Here is a 16,043-nt window from a genome sequence, read left to right on the forward strand (position 1 = left end):
TCATAGGGGAAAGGGGACGGCGTATTCTCTTAGCTACTTCCTGCTGTACAACTTATCTCTTTTACTTCAGCATCTCATTCCCTTTTTTGGCTTCTTGACACTCTAGTGCAATTTTCAGAGTCTATTTGACATCCATTTTGGCAGTCTACAATATATTCAATATTCATCACCAATATCACAACTCAAAGACATCAATTCTTTGATATTCCTTATTCATTGTTTAACTTTCTGAAACAGAGGCAGTAATTGAAAGCACCACGGCTTGAATCAAGTGTACCTTAGTTTTTAAACTGATAGCCTTGCTCTTTAGCACTTTGGAGAGTTCCTTCAAAGCATATTTCCCCAATGCAATGTGTTTTTTTTGATTTCTGACCTACTGCTAGCATGGATGTTGATAGTGGATCAAAGTGAAATTAAATCACTTACAACTTCATTCTTCTAATTATCATGATGCTGCCTATTGATCTAGTAGTGAGAATTTTTGTTTTCTTAATGTTGAGATGAAATATATACTGATGACTTCAGTCTTCAATCTTCTGCAGCAAATGTTTCAATTATTTGCTTTTTGCAAAAAAAAAAAAGTTTTGATATCCACGTAATGAGATTATGAGTGAGTCTTCCTCCAATTCTGGTGACCTATTCTACTTCATATAGTCAACTTCTTGAATGATATATTCAGCATGCAGATTGACTAGGTATGGAAATATAATACAGTCCTCACTCACACCCTTCTTGATTTTAAATTATTCCCTTAAAGTATTTTAAAGTATTCCCTTCTTCTAATTGGCCAAATGCTTCTTGGTCTTATATAGGTTTCACATGAGCACAATTAAATGTTCTGGGGATTGTATTCTTATAAATGTTGTCCATAATTTGTTATGATTCACATAGTCAAAGGTCTTAACACAGTCAACCAAACACAACTAAACATATTTCTTGTATGTGATTTCAGCTAAGATCCATCTGGCATCAGCTATGATATCCCTTGTCCTATGGTCTCTTCAGAATCCAGCTTGAATTTCTGAAAGTTTCCTGTTCCTGCTGCTTTTTAAAACTATCTTCAGCAAGATTCAACCTCCATGTGGCACTAATGATACTGTTTGACAACTTCCACATTTTGTTGGATCACCACTTTTTTTAATAGAAACAAATATGGATATCTGTCATTCAGCTGACCAAACACTTGTCTTCCAAATTTCTTGGTGTAGGCTAGTGAGTATGTCCATGGCTTCACCTATTTGTTGAAAGACATCAACTGCTATTCCATTATTCCTTGGCACTTTATTTTTTGCCAATGTCTTCAGGACAGCTTAGACTTCTTTCTTCAACACCTCTTCTTCAGAAAGAGTTTGTCATGTAGAATAGGGTGGCACACAAGCCTGTAGGAGGCTGGAGTAGATTCTAACTCAGTAATTCTCAAAACTACTTCAAAAACTACTTTGATCTTATTGCAAAATATCAAAGTCTCCAATATTGATTACATCTTAACTTCAAGAAAACCAAAATACTCATTACTGTAGCCATGAGAGATGGATATAAGACTGAAATTGTCAACAATTTCATTTACTTGGATACACAATCAATGTCCATAGTAGCAGTAGTCAAGAAATCATGTTGAAAAGACAATGAAAGATATGGTCCATGGGAGAAATCTGCTGTGAAGAACCTCTCCAAATTAGCAAAGAGTAACGATGTCATTTTAAAGACACCTGATCCTAAAGTGCACCTGATCCAAGTCATGGCATTTTCAATTGCTTCCTATGCATCTGAAATTTGGACAATGAAGAAGAAGGCTGAAGAAGAGTTAATACCTTTAAATTGTGATGCTGGTGAAGAAATAGAACATACCATGTTCTTTTGGGCTGCCAAAGAACAAAGAAATTGGTCTTGGAGTAAGTGGAACCATATTATTGGAAGAAAGGATAATGAAGCTTTGTGTTACTTATTTAGAGCATACTTTCAAGAGAAACCAGCCCTTGGAGAGAGACATCAGGCTGGAAAAAGTGGAGAGTCAGTTCAAGAGAGTGCCATCCACTTCCTAAATAACATGTCTCCAGAAACTCTAACTGTGATAAATGTCAATAGTTGTAGAGGGGCTTCAGGTCTTTTGTTCATAGGGTCTCTATCAATCATGCTCGACACAAAGGAAATCAACAACAACAACATCCTTAATGGAATAGTAGTCACACAGTGATTACTACAATGGGTTTGAGCATGTAAGAGATTGTGAAGATGGTTCAGACAGCATGGTTCAGATCTCTTGTTCACAGAATCACTATGAGTGATCATTGACTCAGTGGCACCTATAGTTTTCAAAGCTTAGTTTTCAGAATAAGATCATGGAAGGAGACAGTGGATTTGCTATTAAAATGTAGATTTCTGCATTTGGATTCTATAAAAAATCAATATCCTCTGCTGACATTAGAATTGAAAAGGAAAGTGTCTTCTAGACTAGGACCATTAACATCAAGACCATTTGCATTAAGCACAGAATTCAGCCAGAAAGTCTTGCCTTGTCTTCCCTGAGTGGGAAAACCACAAATATTTTTATTTGGGGGATTGCAACAGGCAAAAAAGCACAAAGAAATGAACATTTCTTTAATAATATTTTTAAAAGGAGAAGTATCCTTTTTCATTCTAGGGAGGCAATTGAAAAGACTTCCTTTTCAGGCTGCCATCCTTTGTCCTCTTTACCTGGCAGAACAATTTTGAGGAAGACCTACCTTCTTCTGAGGCTGAAGTCCTTTATTGGTGTTTGTCGCTTTATAATTTATACCTGACATTCACTCCATTTCTTGATAACATAATAATAAGACTTTCTGACCATGTATCAAAGATGACCTTTCCAGGGAAGAGAAGGAAAACTTTAACTGTCTTGAACTTTAATGGAATTATTTGTAAGTTTGCCCTGAATTACAGGCTTTTCTAATTTCCTGTTCCATTTTCTTATTAATATGATAGGCAGAATCAAAGTATGTTGTCTCTGAGATGGTTCAGACTAACATGGCCAATGCTTAGTTAGTGCAGGTATCACCATAGCAAGGAACACACTTTACGTTAGTAGCTTGGACAACCCTCGGTGTTCCTGCCTAACAACCTTTAATTCTGATAGAAATTGTCAATTATTTCATCTTACTTGGATACATAAATAACCAACCATGGTATCAGCAGTCAGGAAATCAAAACATGTGTTGCAGTGGGGAAGTCTGCAGTCAGGGACCTCTCCAAGGTGCTGAGAAGCAAGGATTCCATTTTAAAGACTAAGGTGCACCTCATCCTAGTCATGGTCTTTTTTAAAAAAATTACTTATTATGCACCTGACAGTTGGATAGTGAATAAAGACAACAGAAGAAGAATCAATGTCTTTGATTTGTGGTACTGGAAAAGAATACTAAATATCTCACTTGTTTCCAAAAGAACAAATTGGAGCGAATGCAGCCAGGATGCTCCTTACAGGGAAGGATAATAAAATTCTGTCTCAGATACATTGGGTATGTTATTAGGAGAGGCCAGTTCTTAGAAAAATACATCATGCTCGGAAAGGTACAGGGTCGATGAAGGAAGAGAAGACATTCCATGAGATGGATTAACATAGTGACTGTAACAATGGACTCTGAAGTGGCAGAGATAATCAAGATGACAAAATATAGGGCAAGATTCAGATTTGTTGCTTAATAGGGTTTCTGTGAGTCCTACTGCATGACACTTAATAACAAGAGCTTCCAGGAGCCATGCAAATGACCTTGTATGACCTTCTAGAGGACAGCCATATTAGAAGAAGATGTTTCATGATAACTAATCACTTAACCATATAGATGTCTCTTGAAAGAGGAAAACCTATGGCACTTCTCTAGTGATGACTAAGCAGCTAAATAGAACACACTATTTTGGAGACCAGCTATAAGCACCTACTGAAATTCATAATCTCTCTTATTTTACTACCCCACCTTTCCTGACTAAAAGTGCTGAATGAATATAAGTTCTTCTCCATGCCTTTAACCTTGACTGAAAATATTCCCTCAAACCTTCCCTTGCTGATTATTGTTAGATGCCATTGGCTTGAATATGAATCAATGCAACACTATTAACAATAGATCTGAACCTTGTCCTATCCTGTGCCAGCCTTACAATTTTTGACACACTCAAACCTGATGCTGAATCCACTCAATTTAATGATGAGACTAGCCAATCTCCTTGTGGATAGGCTAAAATGCCCTATTGGCATATTTCTTGCCATGCACAGGATAAAGTCAGTCAAATGACTAGGGAAGCTACTTTGAACAATAAACCCTTAACACCACTTGTCATATGCAAGCAAAATCTTGCTCAAGATTATTAAAAATGTCCCTAGAATAGAACACTGAAAGAGAACTTCTAGAAATTCCAGCTGAGTTTAAAAGAGACTATGGCACCAGAGATATATTTGTTGATGTCAGATGGATTTTGGCTGAAAGCAGAGAATCCCAGAAGAATGCCTATTTGCATTTTATTGACTACGCAAAGGCATTTTACTATGTGGATCATAACATATTATGGCTAACCTTGAGAAGAATAGGAAACCCAGAACACTTAATTATGCTTATGCAAGACTCATGCCTAGATCAAGAAACTGTTGTCTGAACAGAGCAAGGGAACTATGCATGGTTTAAAATCAAGAAAGATGCACACCAGAGCTGTATCCTTTGTCCATACCTATTCAATCTATATGCAGAGCAAATCATTCAAGAAGCTGGACTTTATGAAGATGAATTTGGCATCAGGATCACAGGAAAACTTATCAAATATCTGTGCTATGTAGATGACAACCTTGCTTGCTGAAAGAGAGGACTACTTGAAACCCTTGTTGCAGAAGATCAAAGACTGATCTTCAGCTATTCCTTGGAAAGGTGGAGGGTCAATGAAAGAGAGGAAGAACCTTAATGAAATGGATTAGCACAGAGACATAAAGCAATAGGCTCAAGCATATCAGAGACAATGGGGACGGTACAGGTAGGACAAGGTTCAGATCAGTTGTTCATAGGCTCACTATGAGTCATACTCAACTAGAGGACACCTATCAACAACAGCTATGTCAATAGGTGTGGAACAAATCCCAAACTGAGGATGAGAATGACTGGACAGCTCAAAGAATAGAATCATTTCTACTAAATGAGAAGTACAGAATCAGTTAATCGTGTTTCTTTTGCTGTATGTCCTCAACAACAAAATAAGTGTTTAAATAATTTTGTATTCTAAATGTCACAGCTTCAAAGATGGAAAGGGATATTGCCCAAGTATGTAATCGCTCACATTATCGTCCATTTTCAATGTAAGTGAACCAGAACATGAGATTCTGGATTCAGAGTTGATCCTGAAAAGGGATAAGACTTTGGGGATAATGGGAAAAGAATGTGTTTTTTATAAGAAAAGGACACAAAATTGAGGTGAGAGGAAAATGTGGAATGTTATGAAATGAATTCTATATTCTGAAAATTATGTATTGTAAATCTCACCTTTACACATAGGACTGTAATCCCCTGTTGGAAAAGGGATTTCTTTGTTAATGAAACCGTATCATTGTAGGATATGCCATAAATCAATCACTATCATTGCTGATATGTAAAAGAGTAGATTGTTGTTGTTAAGTGCCATTGAGTCATAGACGACTCATAGCAACCTTAAAAACCAAAGACCTGAATACTTGTAGAACTTTCATCATTTCTCCAAGTTCATAGTTTTGGGAGGCAAGCTATTTTGGAAGTGGATGCCACTTTTGCTTTCAAGCTTGTTTTAATCAGGAAGCTCCACCAAACACTGTCCTCCATGGATGGTCATTATCACATTTGACACATCAGTGTCACAGTGTTTAGCATCACAGCAACCATGAGTTACCTCTGTACAGCAAATGGGCAGACCAGTGCTGTACCACTTAGAAGAATGTTTGACAAAAAAAAAAACTAAGCCTGAGGGCCACAGATTAAAATCACCCACCTTTGGCTTGGTGGCATAACTTTCTATCCTCTAGGCCAACAGAGTTCTCTCTATGTTATTGTTGTTAAGTGCTGTTGAGTTGTAGAAAACTCAAAGCGACCCTATGAATGAAAGACCTGAACGCTAGTATAACTTTCATCATTTCTCTAAGTTCATAGAGCTTCCAGAGGCAAGCTATTTATAGAAGTGGATGCCACTCCTACTTCCAAGCCTGTTTTAATCAGTGAACTCCACCAAACACTGTCCTCCACGGGTGACCATTACCATGTTTTGACAATGTTTAGCTTCACATCAACCATGAGTTATTCTGTATGGCCAATGGACAGACCAGTGCTATAATACTTAGAAGAATATTTGACCAAAAACAATTACAACAAGGCCTGTAGATTAGGCACAGACTAAAGCCAGCAAGGATGGAGGAAGACAGATGCTATACCACATGAATATCACCAAAAAACTGAAGAATAGATGTTAAAAACACACGAAGTTCCCCACCCCCCTGCCCCCAGGGCCAGCAAAGACAGAAAAATTCCTCCTCCAGTTGATGCCCTACAATTTTACCTCTATCTTTTCTAAAATGTGAGAAAATTAAAGTTTTATTTCTTAAAAGTGAAAAAATTCAGATTGTTGGGTTCCACTTGCAAATATTTAGATACTGTACATCTGCTTAACACCCAGGAATCAGCCTTCTTAATGACCAATTCTGAGTGTTCTTTGAGAAATCTTTGTTAAGTAGCATTAAAGGGTAGAAGGGGTACAGCAAGGGGAGGCCAGATGTGCCAAAGTCAACCTCTGCTGACTTTCAGATGTGCCAAGGGCTGGCCTGGTAGGGAGATGTAATTAATGTGGGTAAAGTGATTTCATATCTTTGGGTGGAAAATCACCTACACATGCCAAATATCAATATTGTGTTTCATTTCAAATTCTCTGTTCCCTTTTTCTTGCCCCACCTTTCAAACTGTGGCGTTGGGAACAATAACACGGCTTTGTTATTTGGTTTCATCAGAGCTGTTTTTTATGTATCTCCTTAAAATTATATACTCATTTTATTTAAATTTATAAGCATGATATGAGTGGAAAAAATAATGGTTTGCATTTACTCTTTGGCCTTTCTCCACAATTATTTATGCTTTAAAAAAAATCTCAAAACTGTGTACCTAATATGGCAAGTGTTTGCTAAATTACCTAGCATGTCCCATATTTTAATCTGTCACCCTGAAACCCTATAAGAGTTACAAGTGAAAATAGATACCATTTGCATTCCCATCATATCTTCATTTTAGAAATAGACAAAGTGAATTTAGAAGAAAATGAGAAGGGTGAATTTCAGCCCAAAGGAAGAGATTAAGCCTGTTTCTTTTTATTTTATTTGTGTGTGTGTGTGTGTGTGTGTGTGTGTGTGTGTGTGTGTACCATAAAATTGGATCTGGCTGGTACAGGAGGAGATTGTCCCTATTTCTCCAGCAGAGTATCTGGTGGATTTGAACCACACACCTCTAGGATTACAGTGTAGCTTCTTGCCACCAGGCCACCAGAGCTCCCCTGCCTGTTTCTTTTACAAAGAGGATGTAAAGTGGAAAGGAAACAGACAAAATTAAGTCCTGATCATGCAGATAGCTGTTGGGCTTCAAAAGTTACTTGAACACTCAATGCCTCCCTCATGTATAAAATGGTAGCATTCGCTCAGATGAACCTTGCTACCCTATCACAGACTAGCACCAATATGTACATGTGATTGCTTCTTTCATTTAAGGAATATTTTTTAAAATTGTAAAGAAATATAAATGAAGTCTATTCTTGGTTTTCTCTTCTAATGGTGAGAAGTGTTACTGCAAATCATCTAAAAGGTATGTTTTATTTGGCTCATAGTGTAATGACTTGGAGTCAAGTCAATGGCAGCTGGTGGTTTGGTTTGTCTGATTGATTATCAGTTTATTTGTTTGTTTGTTTTTCCATGAAGCTACAACTGGCAGATCCAATACAAGATCTGAGAACGTCTCAATTCTTCTATCATTCAAAACTTTAGTCTACACTCAATTCTGTCCTCCTTTTTTTGCTTTTTTGTCATTCAGACATAACCAGGAGTGAAGGAGGAAGAGGAAGAAGTGATTGTTTTGCTTTAGAAATAGTATCCTGTTAACTGAGTTCAATGTAAAGAGAGCTTCAAACCTCTGTCTAGTTTTCCAGTGAGAAACTCTAGCTCAGATTGAGTTAAGAGATAGTGCATCAGCAGATGAACAGGAATAGCGTTTATGGAGCAACAACTAATTGGCCAAAACTAAACTCAGCACCATGGAGAATTTGGTATTACAAAGTGTCTTTAGTTTCACAGAATCCACAATATATTTTCCAAAGGAAAACGCAAACGTGCCTCTGAATCTTGTCAGGTGCCTTCTGGTTGGACTGGATTCACAGGGGCCCTAGACACGACAAGAAGGAAACCTTCCTTAACAATCTATGCTGTGCTCAAGCACATTTTTACAGTCACTGTGTCAATCTATCCCATTGAGAGTCTTACTCTCTTTTGCTGACCTGCTATTATTTACATGCCTTCCAAACTGAGGGCCTCATCTTCCCACACTGTATCAGAAAACGTTCCACTGCTATTCATACGGCTTTCAAGGACGCATTTCAGAAGTAAATGGTCAGTGCTGTTTCTTAATCTTTCTTTGTCCGGAAGTTCCAATGACACCCGTCCAATGTTGGTGATCGTGCAGATATTTGAAATACCAGTGACATGGTTGACAGGACCACAGCAACATGTAAGACATCACTGTGCAGCAAAATGGCAGGCGAATGGTTCATATAATGTGAATAGTTCCAATGTTGTTGTTGTTGTTATGTCCCGTCGAGTCGCTTGCGACTCATAGCGACCCTAAGTACAACAGCCCTAAACTCCGCTCTGTCCTGTGCCAATCGCACTGTCTCTGACACTCCCATCCCAAATATCCCAGTCACTGAATCAATCCACCTCATAAAGGGCCTTCCTCTCCTGCGCTGTCCCTCCACCCTCCCAAGCATGATGTCCCTCTCTAAAGACCGGTCTCTCCTCACAACATGTCCAAAGTATGTTAGTCAAGGCAAATATTTTTAGTTGCAGAAAAGGAAATAATCACCATGAAAAGAATATAACAATCTCTATAATGAACAGAGATAGAAGATGAGGCTGTAGCTTTCAAATTGGCTGTGCCCTCTGACTACTCCCACCTCCATCTCCACACTGCTTAAAAGCTACATCAAATCATGGTTTGCTAAGGTGGCAGTCTAATGCTATTCAAGACTCATTTTCAGAAACTGTTCAGAAGATCTTTAGAAAAATCTAATTTTCAAGTTCCCAAGGGGAGTTAATATTTTTTTAAAGAGTCCTTTAACATGATTTTAAAATCTTTTGTATCCTCTAAAGAAATACTTTTAAATTGGGGTGGACAAAAGACACAAATCCTTAATGGCAGTTTTGAATTGTGCCTTACAAGAAAATAGACAAACCTTATGGGTTTTGCCTTCTGAGAGAATTGGGTTTTTTTTCCATAAACAAAAAAGCATGTCCTTATAATGGAAAAATAGTTCCAAGATATACAACTTAAGAGAAATAAGGGAAAGGAATTCTTTTTTTCCAAAACACTTTCCTTCCTTCTGCTTGGTAATTGCCAATGGGTTGTTTTGTTTATGATGGAACAATGGGCTCTTTGATTATTATACTGATGACTCAGGTGAAAGATTACAAACAAATTCATTTCTCATTCAACAACTTATAGTCATCTTTTTTCTTCCATGACTTTAATTGCAGTTCCCACTGGTGGCCTAGTGGTAAGGAGCTGTGATGCAATTCCCAAAGCATACAGTTCGAATCAACCAGCTAGCTACTCTTTAGGAGAAAAATGGGCAATCTCCTCCCATGCAATTTATTATTTCTGAAAACCCACTGGAGGGTCAGCTATGTATCTGTTCTGACTCACTGGTACACACAACAATATAACAACAATCTCCCCACTTTGTCCTTGAGTTTCCTGTTTCCATCCTCCCATCTCCCCTGTCCCTCTGAACCTTCTGAACTTTGCAGTGGAACAAACATTGCTCTTTGTTTCTTCTATGGTTACTTGCTCCAAGGAGCACATTCCTCATGCATGTTATTGTTCACTGGAAAGGCCCGTCTATTATTTGTCTGAAAGGTGATCTCTGGAAGTGGGTTCAATTCTAGGTATGAGCGCATCTAAAGGCCATAATCTGAAGATTCCACCAGTCCCTGTGTTGCTGTTATGCACGTTTGAGTCGGAAGCAATTCACAGATGACCCTCCGGAGAGTTTTCAGAGACAGTAAATCACACAGGAGATTGTCCATCTTTTTTCCCATGGACGAGCTGGTGAATTCAAACCTTGTATCTTTAGGCTGGCAATAAGGATGATGTTTTTAATAATTTTATAATTTGCACTACCTGAGGAAATGTAATCAGGATGCTCCTTAGAAGCAAAGAAAAAGTACTTTATTTCAGCTAAACATACTACCTGCATGGAGGTTAATTGACTGTGACTGCAACAAGGTAGTTGAGCAGAGGGGAATTGTGAAGATGGCAGAGAATGGGGCAAAGTCTTGTTCTAAACTTTTCTCCCACCCTATCTGCTATTGCAGTTATTGCCGGGTTGTGCCCACTTACCACTTGTTGCCTTTTACTCTTGTTACTCAGTCCCTGCAGCATCTCCCTCTGATTTCATTTTACTTGGCTCCACAATCACCACCCAAGGAAGTAGTAGTCTGGAAATAAAAAATTGTGTCACATTGAGAAAATCTGCAGTCAAGGATCTCTTTAAAGTGCCAAAAAGCAAAGATGCCCCTTTAAAGACATGATATTTTCAATTCCCTGAGATGCATGTGAAAATTGGACAATGGATAAGGAAGACAGAAAGATTGATGTCTTTGAATTTTAGTATTAGAGAAAGATATTGAATAATACACTCTGGCCATCTATTGTATATTCTTCAGAGTGCTGAAGATCAAGGATGTCAGCCTAGAGACTAATGATCCAGACCATGGACTTTGTAATTACTTGCTATGCTTCAGAGTGCTGGACAATGCCCAAGGATAACAGGAGGAACTGATGCCTTTGAATTGTGGTGCTGGAGAAGAGTATTGAACATACCATGGACTGCCAAGAGAACTAACGTCTATCCTAGAGAGAGTGAAGCCAAACTGTTCCTCAGAGGTAAGGATTTTGAGACTCCATCTCACATACTCAAGACAGGAAGGACCAGCCTTTAGAGAAGGGTATTAGATGTAGAAGAATTGAGGGATAGAGCAGGAGAGGAAGACCCCAGATAACATGGATTGACTCAATAACTGGAGTAATGAGGGTAACTGTGTCAGACACAGTGAGATTAGCTCAGGATAAATCAGGCTTCAAAACTATTATGCATAAGATTGCTATGAGTCATAGTTGCCTCGATGGCACGTAACAACAACAATAGCAATGGCCTGGCAAAAGAACAAACAAGTGAGTCTTGGAGGAAATGCAATCAGGGTGCTCCTTAGAGACAAAGGATCAAATCCTTAGGACCAACTGAATATAAGAATACCTGCACTGAGATGGATTGACAGTGACCATGTCCATGAACTTGAGCAGGTAAAGGTTGTGAGGATGGCAGAGTATATGACAAGGTCTCAATCTGTTGTTCCTAGGATTGCTATGAGTCAGTTGATGAGGCAACACCTAACAGTATCCCATTGTGTGCATGTACCATAGTTTTGTTTAGCCATGTCTCTGTTAATGAGTATTGAGATTATTTCTATTCGCTATAGTAAATAATACTGCAATGATTGTGGATGTGCATACATTTATTCATGTCACATCAGATCTCTTATTTCTCTAGGATATATATGTATATTCTAGATATCTTCCAAGAGAGCTCTGGTGGCCTAGTGATAAGAAGCTGTGCTGTAATCCCAAAGTCACATGGTTCCAATCCACCAGCCACTCTGCAGGAGAAAGAGGGGCAATCTTCCTTCTGTGCTATTAACTGCCTCTGAGGACCACCCAAGGTTCCATTATGCATCAGCTATGAGTCAATTCTGACTCGACAGTACACAACAACAACAACAACAGTGATAGTGCCAAATCATATGTTATCACTAATTATGACAGAGAATTTATTCCTTTGAGGTATGGTGCGGGAGAAGAGTGTTGAATATACCATAGACTGCCAGGAGAACAAACAGGTTTGTCCTGGAGAGGGTAAAACCAGGCTGCGCCTTGGAGACAAGGATTCTGAGGCTTCATCTGACATGCTTTGAGCATGTTGCAAGGAGACAGCAGTCCTTGAAGAGGGACATCATACTTGGGAGGGAGGAGGAACAGAGAAAGAGAGAAAGACCATCGATGAGATGGATTGATTCAGTGACCAAGGTAGTGAGGATAGGTGTATCAGAGACAGTAAAGTTGGCACAGGATAGAGCAGGTTTCAGGGCTATTGTACACAGGGTTGCTATGAGTCGAAGGGAATCAACGGCACATAACAACAACAACAACGCACTCTTTAGACTTTATTTCCACAAAATAAATGACATGAGCAAATTAAAACACTTTATTTTCCTAATATAAGATACCTTTCTTTTTTTAAAAAAAAAAACACCCAAAAACTCACTCCTTAAGAAAAATAGTCTGTCCAGTAATTGTAGTTTGTATTCAAATGGAAGAAAAGAAAGTGAGCTTTCAGCATAATGATTTTACTGTTTTGAGAGAACCATCCTATTTTCACATTTCAAGACATGTGCCAAACAACTTGGAGGTATTGGATGGAGCGTGAGGAAGATCAGAGAACAAGCATTTCTTGGCATCTGTGCCCTAACTGTGCCACAGGCACAGAGGATTATGAAATAAAAAGTTGTTCCTCAAGTGGAAAGGTGTGTCTGTTTGTCCCTTGAATACCAAGGCTTCTATTTGAGGTTTTGTTGGGGATTTTTTTTTTTTCAACTAGGCCATCAGAATATTTAATTACAGATGTAGCTGTGGGTAAAGTTGTGAAGTAATAGGTACTAGTTTTATGTATCAAATGCCTACTGTACTCCAGGCATTTTACGCAATATTATAATCAGTCTTCACAACAGTTCTACCTGGGAAGATACTACAATCAGAAGATGTAGAAACCAAGTCTCACCTGCTGACATGATTAGCCCATGTTCACACAACTCACAGCTGAATCTAGGATCGAAATTCATTTATTCTTGCCTCAATACCCTTGATTCAAACTCCCCTTGCTAATTGCCACCAACTTCCTTTCTACCCAGAGTTCTCATATTTCTCTAGGGTCTTCCTGTCAAAGAAGAAATAAAAATAATTCACATAACTTGTTAATGATTTAATGTGTTATCTGTCCAAGAAATGTACTAGAGAGAATAATATTTAAACTTCAGTCTCCAGGGGCAACATTTCAAAGAACTTGGAAAGGAAGGATTTTTCTAAAAGCCAAGATAAAACTTGGTCACACCTTTCCAGCTACCCCTTGGAAGGGGGTGCGGGGTGTCCATGATGCGGGAAGCAGGTGCATTGCCATCTGAGCGAATGTCTTGGATTTGTGAGGGGCATTGCTGGCATGCATGTGATGACCAGACGCCACATGATCAACATATGTGAGATGTACATGAGGCCCCCATGCGCATCTCAGTCTGGAGTCTGTTTTCTTTACAGAGGAGGAAGCTAAATCCTAAAAGGTTGATATTAGTTGTCGTCAAGTCAACTCCAACTCATTGTGGTTCATGCATTGGTGTTACACATTAGAATTGTTCCTTGGTGTGTTCTTGGCTGTATTCTCAACAGAAAAAAGGGTACCAGGCCTATCCTCACAGGTATTATCAGATGGGCTCCAACTGCCAGTGTTTCATGAGCAGGCAAGCACAAAGGGTAAGTGACCACTCCATCAATTCAGAACTAAAGCTACCATTTAAAAGTGCATGTATGAGGGGAAAGGAAAGAAAGTTTAGAGGTTAAGAAACCAGGCACGCAAATGTTCAAAATCCCTAGCTCTAATAGAGATGCAAATCAAAACAACTATGAGATATCATCTCACCCCAGAAAGAATAGCAAAATCTAACAGAACAGCAAACATCAAGTGCTAGCGAAGTTGTGGAGAAACTGGAACCCTTATTCACTGTTGGTGGGAGAGTAAAATGGTACAACCACTATGGAAGGCTATATGGCACTTTCTCAAAAAGTTACAAATAGAAATACCATTTAACCTAGTAATTCCACTACTGGGAATATACCCCAAAGAAACCATAACTGCCACCCAAACAGATACATGCACACCTATGTTTATTTCGGCTTTGTTTACAATAGCAAAGAGCTGGAAACAACCCAAGTGGCTATCAACAAACAAATGGATAGAGAAGCTCTGGTATATTTACACAATGGAATACTATGTGGCGTTGAAAAACAAGAAATTCATGAAATATTACACAAAATGGGTGACCCTGGAAGACATTATGCTGAGTGAAATATCTCAGTCACAAAAAGACAAATACAGGATAATGCCACTGTTATAAAAGAGGACTGACATGGGGGTTGGGGGAGACTGAGAAAGATGGGATAAATATAGAATACTGCATTGAAAATAATGAGGGAGAGAACTATTTAAATGGGATATATGTCTAGATATTATTGTTATGACACGAGTCCAGAAAGAAGGTAGCATAATGGAGTGGAATTGTGGGAGATATTGAATAATAATGAAAGAATTTTTTTTTTACTTTTAAAAAAGAAAAGCTAATGGGGGAGGGGTGGGCAAGGAGAAAAGTGCAACAATGAATGAATAGAAATCCAAAGTCTCTGTAAACTTACTCTAAAATCAATTTAAAATTAAAATGTATATGTATATATATATGTATATGTATACGTATATTGTTTCTAGTTCTAGCTCTAGTTCTAGGTCTCGGTCTACGTCTAGGTCCAGGTCCAGGTCCAGGTCCAGTTGCAGTTCCAGTTCCGTTTATGTTTATGTTTATATTATTTATATTTATATTTAAAGACTTTCAAAACATGTAAGCTGATTTCCATAGTTGATTTGGGGGAGTAAAAATGATCCAAATTAACTCTCCACTTTCCAATTAATTTGGCAACTCAGATGGCTAGGACATGATCTGATAAATCAAATGAAGATTATCTCAAAGACCTGGAGCAGAATCACAATCCAGGTACACACTTATCTTCTCAGTGAAAGGTAACAGATACTTCAACCTAGCAGCACTTGCCTGTTCTCAAATCAATCTTCTAAGCCTCATTGACCCAATTATTGCTTTAGGCTAGGAAGAACATGTACATCTTTTACAAGTAAAGAGAACCATTTGGAAAATTCTGCTTGCTCTCATAATTGCAAAGTGTTAGCTTTGACCATCTCATATTTTTTTGCTCCAGAATTTTGATCTGGTCTTTTCATTTTCCTGGGAGCCCCTAAGATGACCTTGAGATTCCTGCAAGTGCTTTGTTTTCTCATATCATGCATAACAGAATTCCACTGACCTAGAAGCATCCTACTTCTGTGGACCTCAAGTGTACCACCAAGATGTGTGTGCTTGTTAATTAACTCCATTCGTGAGAATTTATACGCTTTAAGCAACATGTATGTCATTAAAGAGTTAATCTGGTTGAGCCACTTGAGAGCCCTTACCTTATATTCTTTAGGTAGCAGTAGAGACTAAAGTGTGCCTGATTTAGGCCACAGTCTTAACAATTACTTGTTATGCATCAGAGAGCTGCACAATGACTAAGGATGGTAGAAGAAGAATCAGTGCCTTTGAGTTGGGGTGCTGGAGAAGAGTGTTGAACATAGTGTGGACTGCCAAGAGAACAAATAGGTCCGTCCTGGAGAAGGTGAAACCAAGCGGCTCTTTTGAGGCACGGATTTTTTTCTTTTATATATTTTAATGTATTTCTTTTTCATTTCAATGAACATCTACAGAGATTTTGGAATTCCATTCATTCATTGCTGCACCCTTCTCCCTGCCCACTTCACCTCACCCCTCCCCCCCCCGTTTGTTCCTCTCCTTGAAAAGCAAAAGAAAAACTCTCTCATTGGTACACAATCCCCCC

The sequence above is a fragment of the Elephantulus edwardii genome, unplaced genomic scaffold (genome assembly GCF_000299155.1).
Source record: "Elephantulus edwardii isolate Elephantulus edwardi_28Jun2011 unplaced genomic scaffold, EleEdw1.0 scaffold00023, whole genome shotgun sequence".
Classification (NCBI taxonomy): Eukaryota; Metazoa; Chordata; class Mammalia; order Macroscelidea; family Macroscelididae; genus Elephantulus; species Elephantulus edwardii.